General features: G+C 51.0%; 1 pseudogene; it reads left to right on the top strand.

Annotated features, from left to right (window-relative positions):
- Positions 1-4424: 4424 nt before the first annotated feature.
- On the top strand, positions 4425-5126 carry LOC103551208 (josephin-1 pseudogene; annotated as a pseudogene).
- Positions 5127-5838: the final 712 nt, after the last annotated feature.

A 5838-nucleotide genomic window follows, 5' to 3' on the forward strand; every position in this document is an offset into this window, starting at 1 on the left:
TCTGCTCGCTTCTGTCCAAGACTCTTATAGGCTTCTTCTGTCGCCACTAGGGGGAGCCCTAGGCGCAGTGGGGGCTCCGGAGCCGGCCTCGGGTGGGAATATCCTGCTAGATCTGTGCTTGTCCCTCCCTACGCTCACCGGGCCTTCCTTTCCCCATCCTCTAAGGGAATTCTGCCCTGGCTTTAAAGGGTATGTGGCGGGTGGGACGAGATGTCCAACACTGTGGGTCAGCTGGCCCCCAAGGAACAAGGCAAGGTTAAGGGACTACGGCTCCCCTGGGCTCATCTCTGCCCCTGCCCGCCCAGGGCAGCTTTTTGGGAGGAGTCAGGGATTCCTGGCTGGTGTGTGTCTTGGCGGGGGGGCGGGGGACCGGGCATCTCCTAGGGGTCTTCAGGATTTATGAAAGGAATAGGACAGGGGTGATGCAGAGGCAGAGCAGGAGGTTCATGAGTGAGCTGAGATGAGCTGGGTTCTTTGGGGTCATCCTCTCCCCATTTTAAACACTGATATTACGCTACTCATGCAAACGTTTGGGCCATGGTTTAGGCTTGGGAAGAAAGAAAGAAAGATCTGGCCCCTTTTACCAACCTTCAATGGGTTCTCAAAACTCACATCTTTGGAGCCTTACATCAGAACCAGGGAGGAAACCAGATCACACGGAGGCCCCAGGTGGTTCGAGGGAAGGAATCGCTTAGGCCTATTTCCCGTGGAATTTGTACATAGCCCCCCTTTGCCTTAAGAAGCCCCTCAACCTGTGTTTGAGAAGAAAAAGTGTCCCATAAATGAAGAAGGGATGTGAGTTCCCACCAGAGTTGAGGAGCCCAAGAGGGTAAATAGGCCAAAAGGAAGGAAAGGCAGGTCCTTGCCCCAGGGGAGAGAAGCATGGTCAGTCCCTCTGGCCTCCAAAATCTGTCCCGCGGGGAGTTTGACTGTGAGGCCTGGATTCTAGGTCCTCAGAAGGGCCTGGCGAGGCTGGGCATCTGGACACCTGGGATCCTCCTTCTTTTGCTGCTGAGGTGCTTGGGTCTCTGGACCTGCAAAGGCCCTCACGGCCACCCACCTCCCTTGGGAGGAAGGAATTTAATGGGGGTCAAGTGTTTGGAGCTCTAGGCAGGAAGCAGTTGTGAACCAAAGTCAGGAAATGCTCCTCAAGAGCCATCCTCCCACAGCCAACCTCCTCTGAGGAGCTTGTTCACTGCACTCCCCTCCAGGAGCAGCGAGGAGGGAGGATCTGGGGAAAGTGGGGCAGAGGAAGGAGGAGGAAGGGCCTACCTCTCACTGCCACGCCCCCTCTCCCATCCCTGCCGGAGCTGGCAATTTCCCCAGTCCTTCCAGCCCTCCCCAGCCTTCGGTGTCTGGAGCTCCATCCTGCCAAGAGCCTTTGGCCCCACAGTCAGAGCCCCCGCAGTCTGAGGTCTACGGGCCTTGGCTCCCTCTACTTATCCCGGGAGCACTAGATGCCCCAGCCTCCTGGCTTGACCTGGTTTCCTCTGCTTTCCCGCTCTGACCTTTGCTGTCCCCACTGCTCTTTTCTCCAGGATGGAATCCTGCAGACCTTTGAAAGTGACTCGCAGCTGCCTCCGTGCTCAAAGTCTCCCCCGGCTCCTACACCACTGTGTTCTCGCTTCTCAGAACACAAAACACATTTTCCCTTGTTTTAGAGTTGAGATCCTGTCTCTCTTTCTTCTGGGCTGAGAGCTCCAAGAACTCCGCCCCACAGAAATAGAAGGTGAGCCACCTATGCTGTTAAAACTATTCTAGTAGCCACATTTAAAAAAGTAAAAAGAAACAGGTGAAATTAATTTTAATAATATATTTTATTTAAATCAGTATGTTCAAAATGTCATCATTTCCATATGTAATCAATATAAGAATTATTAACACTATACTATATTTATACATATTTTTTCAAACTAAGTCTTTAGAATTCAGCGCATATTTTACACTTACAGCACAACTCAATTTGGATTGGCCATGTGCTCAATGGTTGTGCGGCCAGTGGTCACCATACTGGACAACACAGTTCTAGAGATGAGGGATGGAGCCCCACTTCTATACTAAAAGTCCAGACAGCATCGTGGTTAAGAAGCTCAGTTGTTGGAACCAGACTGCTTGGGTTTGAATAGTAGCTCAACCACTAGCTGTGTGACATCAGACATGTCCCTTAACTATCCTGTGCCTTCCTGTCTCATCTGTAAAATGGGTCTAACAAGCCTCATCGAGTTGTTGTCGGGATTATGGGAAGTGCTTAGAACATCTGGCACACAGTAGGTGCTCAATAAAGGTTGGCTGTCTTCATCTCTGCATGATGCTAACCTTGGCCCCAAACAATTGTTAGCTAAAAGATTGAATGAAAGAAATAGTCCTTGCCCAGCAGCAGATTGAGGCGGAAGTAAGCTGGGTGGGGTGAGTGAGTTTTGTCTGGAGAAGTTGGAACAGGACTGAAGAAGAGAAGGCTGTGGGTGGCTGGCAGAAGGCTCCACAGAGGGCCAGACGGAGGTTTACAGCTGTGCTGCCATGGAATTTGGAAACAGTAACAGAGCAGCATAAGGCAGGATGATTCATTGCTGAAATGAAGCTTCTGAGGTTCAAAGAAGGGAGGTTTGGAGCGCTGGAGCGTTCAGAAAATGCTTTCCGCAGCAGGGTGAGGTTTGGAAAACCAGCCGGCCGCGGGTGATCGGAGTTTGCTGAGGGCGGAAGAAAGGGACTAGTTGGAACAATGGGTCTATTTGGAGGCAGGCTCTCCCTCCTTGCAGGTACCCTCCCTCCTAGCGGCGGGCCTCGGTCGAGAGAGGAGCATCTGCCGCTGCATTTTGAGGCCACAGCGCCCTCTGCTGGATGTGGGGACCTGGGGCGGCAGCAAGAGTGAGTGGCGCTGGAGCTCTGGGGAAGGGGTGACAAAATTCTGTACAGGGAAAGTTCTGTGCCAGATCCGGTCCTTCCCATTCCCCAGACATTCCTGAGGAGATCACACAATCGGAATCCCTTGACAAGAATGTAGGAAGCTTATGCAAAATGAGCAACCCCGGAAGTGCAGTTGCCTATCAGATCATCTTTATTTGCTCAGTTGATATGGATAAATGTATACTATATTAATTTCACCTTGTAATCCTTGAGAGTTATAGGGCTACGAGTTAGAGGCAAACAATAATAATAATAGTAGCTGACACTTATGTAGCCCTACTGTGTGTGGGGTGCTATTCTTTTATTATTTTACAGATGAGGAAACTGAGACAGAGACATTTAAGTCACCTGCCTAATGTGACACAGCTGACAGATGGCAGAGCCAGACTGAACTGGGCAGTCTGGCTGCAGTGTGTGTCCACTGAACCTCCAGGCTAACTACCGCTTCGCTTCTCGAAATAAGACCATTTCCCCCGCTCCGTGAGACAGGGCGAGTCCAAGTGCTCCATGAACCTGGACCTTCCTAGTTCTGTTTCTGATTCTCTGACCAATGCTGAATAATTTTTTAAAATCAGGGCTAATATTTATTGATTTCTTTGTGCCCTAAATCCATGCCAGCCACTGTGCTAAGCACACTGTTGGATTATCTCATTGAAGCCCCATAGTGGCCCTTCGAGGTGACTGCTATTATTTTCCCCCTTTTACAGATGGGGAGGTGTATTCATTTTCTGTTGCCTCATAACAAGTCACCACAAACTTAATGGCTTTAAAAACACACACATTTCTCATTTCATAGTTTCTATGGGTTAGATGTCCAGGCACGGCTTAGTGGGGTCACTGTGCAAGGTCTTGCAAGGCTGCAACCAAGGTGTCAGCTGTGACAGGCTCAGGTGTGTGCTCGCTCACCGAGTGCGCCCAGGTGGCAGCCGAGGTCCAGGGCGGCGGCAGAAGGGTGAGAGGTGGCGCCTTCCGAGGGAGCCGCCCCCTGCAGGGTCCCACAGTGCCACCGAGAGGATGGAGAAACAGGAAGGGGAGCCGCCCCCAAGGGCGCCATCCCTCACTGGCCGGCCTTCTCTAGCTGCTAGGCCTTGTCTCCTAAGTGGCATTGTGGTTCGAAAGAAATGGAAAAGGAGTGATGTGACCGAGTCCATTCGGTCCTCTTGCCTTGAGGCCTGGTTGTCATTTGCAGGGAGGAAACTACAGCAAGAAAACTGTGTTTTGGGGGAGGGGAGAAGGTAAATAAGGTCTTAGGTTTTATATGACTTTTTAAAATTCTGCAATTTGACAGTGGTGGCCAAATACACTAGTCCAAAAGTTATTTTTCTATTGAGAAGAACAAAGAGGTGGATTTTTTCCCCTTTTGGTTCCGGTCTTTTCTCCCCGTGACAAAGCGTAAATCATGGACAGAAGAAAATAAGGTGGACCTCGGGAATCCTGAAAAGACTGAGAAGCTTATAGTCTTCCTCAGGAGGGGGTGGGGTGGGGTGTTTTTAGCTCTCTCTGGAACTAAAATGAAAAACATGAGTTGCAGGCCATGAAAAGGAGACAAGGCCAAACCTGAACTGTTGGAGCTGCCCCAGGCAGCCCCCCCAAATCTACCATGAGAAACAGCACAGGGAAACTTTGTGCCCCACGTGCCCTCAGTAACATCTTCCAGGACAATGCCTTCACCCGGGAAACGCTCCAAGAGATTTGCCAGAGGTTGTCACCAAACACCGCGGTGAGCCCCCCACAACAAGAGCATGCTGGGAGATGGGAACTATGATGTGAACATCATCATGGCAGCACTTCAGACCAAAGGCTATGAAGCTGTGTGGTGGGACAAACGCAGGGATGTCAGTGCCATTGCTCTGGCTAATGTCGTGGGCTTCGTCATGAATCTGCCCTCCAGCCCGTGCTGGGCTCCCCAGAAGTTGCCTCTCCAAAGGCAGCACTGGATCTGTGCTCAAGAGGTGGGAGGTGCCTACTACAACCTCAACTCCAAACGGAAGGTGCCCAAGTGGACCGGAGGCGAGAGCGAGCCCAGGAAATTTCTAGAACACCATTTGCAAGGAAAGAACTATGAATTGCTGCTGGTGGTAACAGAAGAGGTGGAAGCCCATCAGAGTTGGAGGACTGATGTGTAACACGGTTCTACCCTCCCAGCCTCCCTCCCGTCAGCCCCTAGACCCCCCGTGATATGCTGTGGCCTGTACAGTGCGTCTGTCCTTGCCACTTCCCCAAACATCTCATCAAATTTCCCCCTCAGATTTGACAGTGCAATAGGGTAGATGTGTGACTGTTAGAAGAACCAACCAGAATTGCTCATTCCTGGGAAAGGAAAGCAGGAGCTCTGTGCACTTAGGGCAAACAATGGAAGACCCTTGTTTACTTAAGAGAGGAGAAAGAAAGGTGGGTCCTAGCATATTTTCCCCTTTCCCAGGAAGACTTGACTGAGGCTCTGCAGAAGTTCGTTGCTGCTCTGACTCACCTGGAGATGCTGCCTCCACTTCCCCTTTCCTGGCAACCAGCGGGTCTGAAGACATAGTACATGGAAAGCGGTGTGACTGCCTTGAAAGACCCAGAGCAAAAGGGCCTCTCAGGAAGCCATCTCTAAAACCCCAGCAGCGGTACAGTGTGCCATCTCCAACCCTTAATGCCACCCTTTACTCCCCCCCCCCCTTTTTTTTGTGAGGAAGATTGGCCCTCAGCTAACATCTGTGCCAATCTTCCTCTATTTTATATGTGGGACACCACCACAGCATGGCTTGATGAGCGGTGTGTAGGTCCATGCCTGGGATCCGAACCCATGAACTCTGGGCTGCTGAAGTGGAGTGCTCTAACTTAATCACTATGCCACTGGGCTAGCCCCCCAACCCCATTTTTAAGGGTGGTTTATGGCCATCCTTGGAGTTTTTTAATGAAAAGTTATCTAATATTCCACACCCAGTGGTT

Source organism: Equus przewalskii, chromosome 10 (assembly GCF_037783145.1).
Source record: "Equus przewalskii isolate Varuska chromosome 10, EquPr2, whole genome shotgun sequence".
NCBI lineage: Eukaryota > Metazoa > Chordata > Mammalia > Perissodactyla > Equidae > Equus > Equus przewalskii.